Source organism: Phocoena sinus, chromosome 15 (assembly GCF_008692025.1).
Source record: "Phocoena sinus isolate mPhoSin1 chromosome 15, mPhoSin1.pri, whole genome shotgun sequence".
Taxonomy (NCBI): Eukaryota; Metazoa; Chordata; class Mammalia; order Artiodactyla; family Phocoenidae; genus Phocoena; species Phocoena sinus.
Window position 1 is genome coordinate 43,607,062 of NC_045777.1, and position 13,071 is coordinate 43,620,132.

General features: G+C 46.6%; 1 protein-coding gene across 1 annotated transcript in view; it reads left to right on the top strand.

Moving 5' to 3' along the window:
• The window catches only part of APMAP (adipocyte plasma membrane associated protein), a 97,888-nt gene extending 84,817 nt beyond the window's left edge, over positions 1 to 13,071 (top strand). The window contains exon 12 of the transcript XR_004345837.1: positions 12,862 to 13,071. The gene's annotated coding sequence lies outside the window, so the exon portion shown is untranslated. The remainder of the gene's footprint in view (positions 1 to 12,861) is intronic.

Below are 13,071 nucleotides of genomic sequence, written 5' to 3' on the forward strand. Positions count from 1 at the left end.
TTATAACGTTAATATATAAAGTAATATGTAATATACAGTCCCAGCTTTCCAAATATATAAATAATAAAATATAGTATATTATATTATTCGATATATTAATGTATTGCACATATTATTATTTATATATATTTGGGAAGCTGGGATTTTGAGAATATTTTAAAGGCTTTTAGAAAGGCAGACTCCCCTGCTTAGGGAGAAATTTCCTAAGTTATAAGAAGAATGTTCTCTGTAATTTTGCCCAGAAAGTATCACATTAGTGGTTTGGTACCTACTTCTCTACAGCTGTTCTCTCCTTAATGACTAATGTGTGCCCATGTCCTATAAAGTGGCAGGACTCTTGCAGCCTCGGGTGCCCTTGGCCACGAGTCTCAGACCGCTCCCCAGAAGCGTTTGGGCTCGGACACCTCCAGGCTTTGAAGGGCCGGCGGCCCTGTCGGATGGATACTCGGCAATGTGTTTACAGTTGTCTGATGAATCCCAGCTGGGAGACCTTCTGCATCTCATTTCTCAGTCACACGTGCCTTGCTACTTGCCGAGCTCACCCCCAAATCCAGAGGGCCTTATGGTGGGTCGGCGGGAGGTGCCGGGTCACAGGCTGGCTCTAGGGGTTCCCTGGGGGGCACACCCACCTGGAGGAGATCAGGGGACAGTGCTCTGTACCCCATCACCTGCCACCACAGGGACGCTCTGTCCTGCCCTTTGTTCAGTTTTGCACATTTGCTGTTCTGCTGTTGTTGACAATCGGGGACTCTAAAGCTACCCCAGAAAAGCCCCAGTTATGTTTGGACCAAGAGATGTGATGTAAGGGGGACCAGCAGCGCCTGGGATGAGCTGCACCCCCGCGCCTCCCACCTGTAATCACATCCTCATCCAGTGCATCCCCAAAGGCCCCAAGCCCAAGCAGAGCCGTCCTTGGAGACACACCTGTTGTTTCAGTTACCATGGCTTCACAACAAACCAGCCCAGACCTTAGCAGCTTTACACACCGGTGTTTATTGACCGTGCGTGTGTAGGTCAGGAATTTGGATGAGCACAGCCCTCTCCACGTGGTCTCCAGCTCCTTAGTGGCAGGCGGCCGGCCCCCTGTGGAGGGCACGCCCCAGGAGAGAGAGGCGGCTTAGCCTTCGTCATCAGCATCTCATCCTGTGAAGGGTGCGCGGGACAGACGCATCTCAGTGCTGCCACGTTTAGAAATTCATCGTCCAGGCCACCATTTTACAGAGGTGACCTCAGCGGTTGTACAAGCTGGACACTCAGGGACAATGTTGCTGGGCTCGACTGAATAGGCTGGGGCTGGGGACTGTCCCAGGGAGGACTCGGGGTGTCCTGGACGATCCTTGGCCCACCCGGGCCCTGGCGATACCCTGGGTGGAGGGGGATGGCTGGAGGCTCCAGGCAGGGGAAGAAGTGGGTTTGGCAACGAAGGGCCCCCTGTTGCTCGTGGGTCATCAGTTCCTTCTGACCAGGAGCCCAGCCGGTGGCAGAGGATGAAGAAAGCAGGGGTGGGGTAGGGGGGAGCCACGCAGCCAGGATTGCAGCCAGGGCTCTGGTGTCAGGCTCCATTGTGCAGCTGGAACCAGGCAAGGGGCAAGGTTCCCTTCAACCCCGTCCCTTAGCCAAGGGGGCCTCCTTGTACCAAGGGCCTTCCAACAGCGATCCTGAGGCCTTTCTGCTGGGAGGACAGGCCGGGGCCTCTAGCAGCCCTGCTGGGTGGGGAAGGCTGAGGCCCGCCTCTTCTTCCTGTGTCCAAGGAGCCCGTCATGTCTCAGATGAAACTCGGGGGTGGAGGAGGGGCTTCTGTGACTGCAACTCCCCAATGCCTCGCTCAGATGTGGCTCCCAAAGCCAGGGTTCAGTGGTATGCCCTGAGCCAGGCGGTAAAACGCCCCAAGTCTTCCTCCGATTTCCCCTTCCTTCAGGAAGCCCTCCGTGACTTCCTGCAAACAGGGTGCCGGCATCTGCCCTGAGCACCCACTGTTCCAAGGTGAACGTGAGGCCAAGTCCTCCAGGCACAAAGTGCCGTCTGGTCCACAGCGGAGGTCAGACCACGTCGCAGGCCTTACTGGGCGGAGGGCACAGGACCGTGGTTCTGATGGGGGTGGGGACTGTGCGTGAAGGGTGTTGTGTCCTGCAGTCCCCAAGGGAATGGGAAACAGCCGTGTCGGGAGCCCATCTGAGCCCTCAGCCCCTGGTTCTGGTCATGTCGGCAGAAATACGCTCACCCGCGTTCACCGCAGGACAGCGGGGCTCTAGGCTTGGCGGCTCTGTCACCCTAGCATGTGGGAAGGAGACTTATGTGGCTTGGACCCCGAGCAGGATGGACACTCGTGGGGAGAAACTGCAGCCTGGGCTTGGAGGAAGGGCTGGGCAGTGCCCTCCCAGGGAGCCTCATCGCCTGGGCTGGGCGCTGCTACTCGCGGGGGTGCCGACTTGCCTGGCTCCTGCCCTCACACCCCGTCTCCACAAAGAGCTGCCCGGCCAGAGCCATGGGGGCAGCTTCCCCGGTGGAGTCTGGAGTCTGGGTGACCCCGCTGCAGATGCACAGGCCTGGGGAGACCCTGCCTGCTTCCTCAGTGTAGCCCCATGGTCCCTGGCTCCATCTGGGGCCCTGCACACCCAGGCTCACTGCCATCATCTGAGGGAGGTTTCTGGGCTTGGCTTCTGTTTCCACTTGTCACACATCCTCGTGTGACTAAAAGGTACTCTCTCTTTGCGCAATTTTGGTTCAAACAGAATATGTTCTGTTTGGAGAAAGGGGGGCGGGCACCAGCATGCCCTTGTGCTGACAGTTTAGAGAGTAAGGCAGAGGCTGGGGTGGGTGCGAGGATGCTGGTGGGAGGAGGGAGGGGGACGGGGCGGGGGGAGCGTGTTAATACAAGAGGGTTTCTGAGCGCGCTCCACGCCCCCAGCGCTGGGGTGCTGGGAGCAGAGCCAGGACTCCACCCGCAGGGCCCACCTCCAGCCCAGCAGTTGCCCCACATTGAGCCCAAGAGGCTGGAAAGGGGCATGTGTGAGCCATGGCCCTACCTGGATGCGGGATGTTTGGACTCTTAACTAATTTAAATGTTCCTTAATCATCCTCAGATCGTCAACCCTGATGAGGGTTGCCATGGCCACAGGGCTCTGGCGAGCGAAGGGCCCTCCGCACTTTCACGTCAATCACTTGGCCCACGTGAAGCTCAGGCAGCTCTGCTCCCAGCTCCAGGTGCCTCCAGCAGTTACCGGCACCTCTTCCTTCTGCGACGCCCAAGGATCCCTGGTGCTCCCTGGTAGGAACCAGTCACGACAGGCCATCATTCAGTGTTTCCTCTGTACCCTCACAGCAGCACCACCAGGAATGGCAGAAGAGGAAACAGAGGCTCACAGAGGACCAGTGACATACACAAGCCTAGTTATGACTGTCCAGGCCTTGTGCCAGCTGAGGATGTGGTGGTACTGGGCAGTTCTATAGTGTCGGGTGCTGGGCTCATGTGCCGTACACCAGCAGCATTGAAATAAGTGCAGGTAATCATCCCGGCTTTTCAGGTGAGTGAGAGGGTCAGAGAGGGTGAGTAACTTGCCTCGGTTCAGGGAGCAAGTGAGAGGCTGAGGGGGGCTTCCTGGGTTGCCGGTGCCCACGCTTGGGGGCTGTGGTTTGCTGTGGTTCCTGTGTCTTCCTGGAGCAGGGATGCTCCCCCTTCCACGCCACCGCCCACCCGCCCTGTGGCGTGGCCCCGAGGGCCATGACTCTGCAGCAGGAGGCAGGGAAGGCGGGTGTGCACACACAGGAGCACCCGGGCCTCACGCACAACCCGGAGCGTGTTTCACGGTTAGACGCCCCCGTTGGGACTGTCCAAAGCCTCAGCCCGGTGGCTCCTGCAGAGTCTCCTTCCAACAGGGGCTGAGTCTTCCAGGCTCCTGCCAATGCACACGACAGTTCGGGACCAGGCCAGATATGTGACGTGTCCCACAGCAGCTGCGGACGTACCGAGGGCACGCGGGGGGCAGCGAGTGCCTGATGCCATCAAGAGTGGCGCCGAAGCTGGGCCCTGGTCTCCATAATGAACGTCATGAATGTCGCCTGCCCTGCTGTTCCCGGCCTCCTAATTAGAGCGAGACGTGGCCATGTGTATCCGCTGCAGCTTTTCCAGATTGTTTTTCACCCGTTAGATGATTACGGCTCACACGTTTCTTCTGGGAAGTTAGGTCTTCAGAGTGTGGAACTGTTGCCTCACCCCCTCTTCCATGGTCTAGGCCAAACCCGTGAGACTTAAGGAAGCCCGGGAGCCCTGGGGCTCAAGGTGTGTGCTTGTCCTGGACTTGACTGACGTTGATGACAGGAATCTCCCCATAGGGACAGGTCTCCCGAAGACCCTCTCCTTGTGAGGAGTTCTGCAGGTTACCCAAGGTCTGTCTCAGTCAGGGGTTGCTGGCTGCTGCTGCAGAAGGACCCCAAGTGTCCAGAGTCTTTAGTACAGAAGTTCAAGCTCATTCACTGAGCAGGTTGGCAGGTGACTCCCTCCATCTGAAGGCTCCTCCCAGGAGTGCGTCCTCTGTGTCCTCCATCCCAGGCCTCATGGTCCGTCCCTGGATCCAGATGCAGAAGGGGAGGTGCGTGGGGAAGGCACAGCCACTTCCCCAGTCCTGGACCAGACACTGCTGGCCTCACTGGCCCACGTCCTGTTGGTGGGAACTCAGCGGTTACCGCTGCCTGTAGGGAGGCACCGTGCAGTGTGCTGGGTGCCCGGGAGGGAGGAGGGGACACCGCAGTGAGCAGGCCTGGAGCGCAGGTGTATGTGAAGAGGGCGGGCTCACGGGGTGAGGGACGGGCCTGCTCTCAGCACCTTCCTTGTGTGTCCTCCTTCTTCATGACCTTCCGGGTGGGAGTTCGTCCCGGACTTGGTGGTCTTCCCCAATGTCTGGCCGTCTCCAACCTGGTTGTGTGTCAGAATCACCACAGTTTTCTGGAAACACAGACACTTGGGGCGCAGCCCCCCAGATGCTGATTCACAGGCCCAAGGTGGGACCTGGACACCTGCATCTGTAACAAGTCCTGCAGGTCTGGCTGTCTCAGCCCCAATGCTTGGGAGTTGGTTCTGCCCCAGGTCCAAGGAGAGGCGTCCACCGCCCACAAAGAGGTAGTGCCGCATCTCAGGGGAAGGGCAGGGCATCCACTCCTGGCCCGGCTGCAGCAATAGTGGGTTCCTTCTCCTGGTCCTGTGGGGCCTCTGAGGGCCCCTGGGCAGCGTGGGGAGGATGTGCCCGTCTTGGGGAGATATGAGCCTGGAGAAGTATGCAGGTACCGATGATGTCCCTGTGGGGAGATTCGTGTCATCAACATCCCTGCAGAGGAGAGAGCAGACGGCGCCACTGCCCCTCCCGCCGCCCCTGTGGTGACCACCCTCTGGCGTCCAGGTCTCCTGGCACAGAGCCAGTCAGACCCGCAGCTGAGGACCCTGTCTGGCTGCCCAAGTGTCCTCGCTGCACAGATGGCCCCACCCATGACACTGCCCTGGGAATAGGCTCTGCAGAGACAGTCACTCCTTCCTGCTGTGGTGCCAGGAGCACACTTTTTTCTTCTCCAAGATTCAAGGAGGAATCTGTTATCTCAGCGTCACAAAGCCGAGCACCTCCACGGAGGTTTCTCTCTCTAATTTTATTTTATTTATTTATCTATCTATCTTTCTATTTATTTATTAACATCTTTATTGGAGTATAATTGCTTTACAATGGTGTGTTAGTTTCTGCTGTATAACAAAGTGAATCAGCTATACGTGTACATACATCCCCATATCTCTTCCCTCTTGTGTCTCCCTCCCACCCTCCCTATCCCACCACTCTAGGTGGTCACAAAGCATAGAGCTGATCTCCCTGTGCTATGCAGCTGCTTCCCACTAGCTATCTATTTTACATTTGGTAGTGTATATATGTCCATGCCAACCTTTCACTTCATCCCAGCTTACCCTTTCCCCTCCCTGTGTCCTCAGTTCCATTCTCTGTGTCTGTGTTTTAACTCCTGTCCTGCCCCTAGGTTAATCAGAACCATTTTTTTTTTTTTTTTAGATCCCATATATATGTATTAGCATATGGTATTTGTCTTTCTCCTTCTGACTTACTTCACTCTGTATGACAGACTCTATGTTAATCCACCTCACTACAAATAACTCAATTTCATTTCTTTTTGTGGCTGAGTAATATTCCATTGTATATATGTGCCATTCCACTGTACATATATTCCATTGTATATATATGTGTGTGTATATATATCTTCTTTATCCATTCATCTGTTGATGGACACTTAGGTTGCTTCCATGTCCTGGCTATTGTAAATAGAGCTGCAATGAACATTGTGGTACATGACTCTTTTTGAATTATGGTTTTCTCAGGGTATATGCCCAGTAGTGGGATTGCTAGGTTGTATGATCGTTCTATTTTTAGTTTTTTGAGAAACCTCCATACTGTTCTCCATAGTGGCTGTATCAATTTACATTCCCACCAACAGTGCAGGAGGGTTCCCTTTTCTCCACACCCTCTCCAGCATTTATTGTTTGTAGATTTTTTAATGATGGCCATTCTGACCAGTGTGAGGTGATACCTCATTGTAGTTTTGATTTGCATTTCTCTAATGATTAGTGATGTTGAGCATCCTTTCATGTGTTTGTTGGCAACCTGTATATCTTCTTTGGAGAAATGTCTCTTTAGGTCTTCTGCCCATTTTTGGATTGGGTTGTTTGTTTTTTTGATATTGAACTGCATGAGCTGCTTGTATATTTTGGAGATTAATCCTTTGTCAGTTGCTTCATTTGCAAATATTTTCTCCCATCCTGAGGGTTGTCTTTTCATCTTGTTTATGGTTTCCTTTGCTGTGCAAAGACTTTTAAGTTTCATTAGGTCCCATGTGTTTATTTTTGCTTTTATTTCCATTTCTCTAGGAGGTGGGTCAGAAAGGATCTTGCTGTGATTTATGTCATGGAGTGTTCTGCCTATGTTTTCCTCTAAGAGTTTTATAGTGTCTGGCCTTACATTTAGGCCTTTAATCCATTGTGTTTATTTTTGTGTATGATGTTAGGGAGTGTTCTAACTTCATTCTTTTACATGTAGCTGTCCAGTTTTCCCAGCACCGCTTATTGAAGAGGCTGTCTTTTCTCCACTGTATATTCTTGCCTCCTTTATCAAAGATAAGGTGACCATAGATGCATGGATTTATCTCTGGGCCTTCTATCCTGTTCCATTGATCTATATTTCTGTTTTTGTGCCAGTACCATACTGTCTTGATTACTGTAGCTTTGTAGTATAGTCTGAAGTCAGGGAGCCTGATTCCTCCAGCTCCATTTTTCTTTCTCAAGATTGCTTTGGCTATTTGGGGTCTTTGTGTTTCCATACAAATGGTGAAATATTATGTTCTAGTTCTGTGAAAAATGCCATTGGTAGTTTGATAGGGATTGCATTGAATCTGTAGATTGCTTTGGGTAGTATAGTCATTTTCAAAATGTTTTTTCTTCCAATCCAAGAACATGATATATCTCTCCATCTGTTTGTATCATCTTTAATTTCTTTCATCAGTGTCTTATAGTTTTCTGCATACAGGTCTTTTGTCTCCTTAGGTAGGTTTATTCCTAGGTATTTTATTCTTTTTGTTGCAATGGTAAATGGGAGTGTTTCCTTAATTTCTCTTTCAGATTTTTCATCATTAGTGTATAGGAATGCCAGAGATTTCTGTGCATTAATTTTGTATCTTGCTACTTTATCAAATTTATTGATTAGCTCTAGTAGTTTTCTGGTAGCATCTTTAGGATTCTCTATGTATAGTATCATGTCATCTGCAAACAGTGACAGTTTTACTTCTTCTTTTCCGATTTGGAGTCCTTTTATTTCTTTTTCTTCTCTGACTGCTGTGACTAAAACTTCCAAAACTGTGTTGAATAATAGTGGTGAGAGTGGGCAACATTGTCTTGTTCCTGATCTTAGTGGAAATGCTTTCAGTTTTTCACCATTGAGGACGATGTTGGCTGTGGGTTTGTCATATATGGCCTTTATTATGTGAGGTAAGTTCCCTCTATGCCTACTTTCTGGAGGGTTTTTATCATAACTGGGTGTTGAATCTTGCCAAAAGCTTTTTCTGCATCTTTTGTGATTATCGTATGGTTTTTCTCCTTCAGTTTGTTAATATGGTTTGTCACATGGATTGATTTGCATATATTGAAGAATCCTTGCATTCTTCGGATAAACCCCACTTGATCATGGTGTATGATCCTTTTAATGTGCTGTTGGATTCTGTTTGCTAGTATTTTGTTGAGAATTTTTGCATCTATGTTCATCAGTGATATTGTCCTGTAGTTTTCTTTTTTTGTGGTATCTTTGTCTGGTTTTGGTTTCAGGGTGATGGTGGCCTCATACAATGAGTTTGGGAGTGTTCCTCCCTCTGCTATATCTTGGAAGAGTTTGAGAAGGATAGGTGTTAGCTCTTCTCTAAATGTTTGATAGAATTTGCCTGGTGAATGTGAATGTGAAGCCATCTGGTCCTAGGCTTTTGTTTGTTGGAATATTTTTAATCTCAGTTACAATTTCAGTGCTTGTGATTGGTCTGTGTATATTTTCTATTTCTTCCTGGTTCAGTCTCAGAAAGTTGTGCTTTTCTAAGAATTTGTCCATTTCTTCTAGGTTGTCCATTTTATTGGCATATAGTTGCTTGTAGTAATCTCTCATGATCCTTTGTATTTCTGCAGTGTCAGTTGTTACTTCTCCTTTTTCATTTCTAATTCTACTGATTTGAGTCTTCTCCCTTTTTTTCTTGATGAGTCTGGCTAATGGTTTATCAATTTTGTTTATCTTCACAAAGAACCAGCTTTTAGTTTTATTGATCTTTGCTATCATTTCCTTCATTTCTTTTTCATTTATTTCTGATCTGATCTTTATGATTTCTTTCCTTATGCTAACTTTGGGGTTTTTTGTTATTCTTTCTCTAATTGCTTTAGGTGTAAGGTTAGGTTGTTTATTTGAGATGTTTCTTGTTTCTTGAGGTAGTATTTTATTGCTGTAAACTTCCCTCTTAGAACTGCTTTTGCTGCATCCCATAGGTTTTGGGTTGTCGTGTTTTCATTGTCATTCGTTTATATGCATTTTTTGATTTCCTCTTTGATTTCTTCAGTGATCTCTTGGTTATTTAGTAGTGTATTGTTTAGCCTTCATGTGTTTGTATTTTTTACAGATTTTTTCCCTTTAATTGATGTCTAGTCTCATAGCATTGTGGTTGGAAAAGATACTTGATACAATTTCAGTTTTCTGAAATTTACCAAGGCTTGATTTGTGACCCAAGATATGATCTATCCTGGAGAATGTTCCATGAGCAGTTGAGAAGAAAGTGTAATCTGCTGCTTTTGGATGGAGTGTCCTGTAAATATTAAGTCCATCTTGTTTAATGTATCATTTAAAGCTTGTGTTTCCTTATTTGTTTTCATTTTGGATGATCTGTCCATTGGTGAAAGTGGGGTGTTAAAGTCCTCTACTATGATTGTGTTACTGTCAATTTTATGGCTGTTAGCATTTGCCTTATGTATTGAGGTGCTCCTGTGTTGGGTGCATAAATATTAACAATTGTTATCTTCTTCTTGGATTGTCCCCTGGATCATTATGTAGTGTCCTCTTTGTCCCTTGTAATAGTCTTTATTTTAAAGTCTATTTTGTCTGATATGAGAATTGCTATTCCATCTTTCTTTTTTTTTTTTTTTCCATCTTTCTTTTGATTTCCATTTGTATGGAATATCTTTTTCCATCCCCTCACTTTCAGTCTGTATATGTCCCTAGGTCTGAAGTTGGTCTCTTGTAGACAGCATATGTATGGGTCTTATTTTTGTATCCATTCAGCCAGTCTATGTCTTTTGGTTGGAGCATTTAATCCATTTACATTTAAGATAGTTATTGATATGTATGTTCCTATTACCATTTTCTTAATTGTTTGGGGTTTGTTATTGTAAGTTTTTTCCTCCTTTTGTGTTTCCTGCCTTGAGAAGTTCCTTTAGCATTTGTTGTAGAGCTGGTTTGGTGGTGCTGAATTCTCTTAGCTTTTGCTTATCTGTGAAAGTTTAAATTTCTCTGTCGAATCTGAATGAGATCCTTGCTGGGTAGAGTAATCTTTTTTTTTTTTTGAAATATAATTGTAGTGTTTTCTGATTTCTTTTTCTAGCAGGTAGATACAGTTTTGGGGGGAAGCTCCTATTTAAACATACCTAGATGGACCTAGAGATTGTCATACTGAGTGAGGTAAGTCAGAAAGAGAAAGACAAACATCATATGATATCGCCCATATGTAGAAACTAAAAAAAAAAATGGTACAAATGAACTTATTTACAAAACAGAAATAGAGTTACAGATGTAGAAAACAAACTTATGGTTACCAGAGGGGAAAGGTGGGGGAGGGATACATTGAGAGATTGGGATTGACACATACACACCACCATGTATAAAACAGGTAACTAATAAGGACCTACTGCACAGCACAGGAACTCTTGGGTAGAGTAATCTTGGTTGTAGGTTTTTCCCTTTCATCACTTTAAATATGTCCTGCCCCTCCCTTCTGGCTTGCAGAGTTTCTGCTGAAAGATCAGTTGTTAAACTTATGGGGATTCCCTTGTATGCTAATTGTTGCTTTTCCCTTGCTGTTTTTAATATTTTTTCTTTGCACTTAATTTTTGATAGTTTGATTAATATGTGTCTTGGCATGTTTCTCCTTGGATTTATCCTATATGGGACTCTCTGAGCTTCCTGGAGTTGACTATTTCCTTACCCATATGAGGGAAGTTTTCAACTATAATCTCTTCAAATATTTTCTCAGTCCCTTTTTTTTTTCTCTTCTTCTTCTTCTGGGACCCCTATAATTTGCATGTTGGTGCATTTAATGTTGTCCCAGATGTCTCTGAGATTGTCCTCAATTCTTTTCATTCTTTTTTCTTTATTCTGCTCTGTGGTAGTTATTTCCATTATTTTATCTTCCAGGTCACTTATCTGTTTTTCTGCCTCAGTTATTGTACCATTGATTCCTTCTAGAGAATTTTTAATTTCATTTATTTTGCTGTTCATCATTGTTTATTTGCTGTTTAATTCTTCTAGTTCCTTGTTAAACGTTTCGTGTATTTTCTCCATTCTATTTCTAGGATTTTGGATCATCTTTACTATCATTACTCTGAATTCTTTTTCAGGTAGACTGCCTATTTCCTCTTCATTTGTTTGGTCTGGTGGGTTTTTACATTGCTTCTTCATCTGCTGTGTATTTCTCTGTCTTCTCATTTTGCTTAACTTACTGTGTTTGGGGTCTCCGTTTCTCAGGCTGCAGGTTTGTAGTTCCTGTTGTTTTTGGTGTCTGCTCCCAGTGGGTAATGTTGGTTCAGTGGCTTCTGTAGGCTTCCTGGTGGAGGGGACTGGTGCCTGTGTTCTGGTGGATGAGGCTGGATCTTGTCTTTCTGGTGGGCAGAACCACGTCCAGTGGTGTGTTTTGGGATGTCTGTGAACTTATTATGATTTTAGGCAGTCTCTCTGCTAGTGGGTGGGTTTGTGTTCCTGTCTTGCTAGTTATTTGGCATAGGGTGTCCAGCACTGTAGCTTGCCGGTCGTTGAGTGGAGCTGCGTCTCAGTGTTGAGATGGAGAGCTTTTGCTGTTTGATATTACATGGGGTTGGGAGGTCTCTTGTGGACCAATGTCCTGAACTTGGCTCTCCCACCTCAGAGTGCTCAGGCCTGGTGAGAGCACCAAGACCCTGTCAGCCACACGGCTCAGAAGAAAAGGGAGAAAAAGAAAGAGAGAGAGAGAGAGAGAGAGAGAGAGAGAGAGAGAGAGAGAGAGAGAGAGAGAGAAAGAAAGAAAGAAATTAAGAAAGAAAGAAAATAAATAAAATAAATTTATTAAAATAGAAAAAAATTATTAAAAATAAAAAAGTAATTAAAAAAAAAGAAAGAGAGAAAGAAGGAAGAGAGCAACCAAACCAAAAAAACAAATCCACCAATGATAACAAGTGCAAAAAACTATACTAAAAAAAAAAAACAGAACAAAAGAAAAAATGGGCAGTCAGAACCATAGGACAAATGGCAAAAGCAAAGCTATACAGACAAAATCACACAAAGAAGCATACACATACACACTCACAAAAAGAGAAAAAAGAAAACAATGTATATATAAAAAAATTAAAAAAGGAAGAGAGCAACCAAATCAATAAACAAATCTATCAATGCTAATAAGCTCTAAATACCAAACTAAGGTAAACATAAAACCAGAAACAAATTAGATGCAGAAAACAAACCCCAAGTCTACAGTTGCTCCCAAAGTCCACCGCCTCAATTTTGGGATGATTTGTTGTGTATTCAGGTATTCCACCGATGCAGGGTACATCAAGTTGATTGTGGAGGTTTACTCCGCTGCTCCTGAGGCTGCTGGGAGAGATTTCCCTTTCTCTTTGTTCACACAGCTCCTTGGGTTCAGCTTTGGATCTGTCCCTGCCTCTGCGTGTAGGTTGCCTGAGTGCGTCTTTTGGGAAGTCTGAGGTCTTCTGCCAGCATTCAGTCGGTGTTCTGTAGGGGTTGTTTCACATGTAGATGTAGTTTTGTTGTATTTGTGGGGAGGAAGGTGATCTCCATGTCTTACTCCTCTGCCATCTTGAAGGCGCCCCTCTCTCTCTAATTTTAAGTGCACTCTTTTCCAAGCGGAGCGGGTGTCTGCAGTTCTGGGCTCTTGGAGGATGCTGGTAGGTCTGACCTCAAGGTGGGAGGATGGCCAGGGCCTCCGTCACAGAATACTTTGAACGTTTCTTTTTAGGTGGGCAGGTAGATTCTCAGATGCAGAGAAAATCCACACTCTTGGTTTGGAACCTGTCCTGTGTTGCATTTTCCTTTGTAGGAAGAAGAAGCGCCCTGTCTGCTGAGAGGAGTTCCGTTCGGCCTCTGAACCTCAGTTTCCCTGTTTGTGAATCAGAGCCTACTAATTCCCACCCTCCCGCGTCACAGGGCCTTCCTCAAGAGGATCAGATTTAATCAGATTCAACAATCTATGTACAACACTTACTGCTTCCCAAATGACTGATGCTGAGGGAATAAACAAACTCATAAA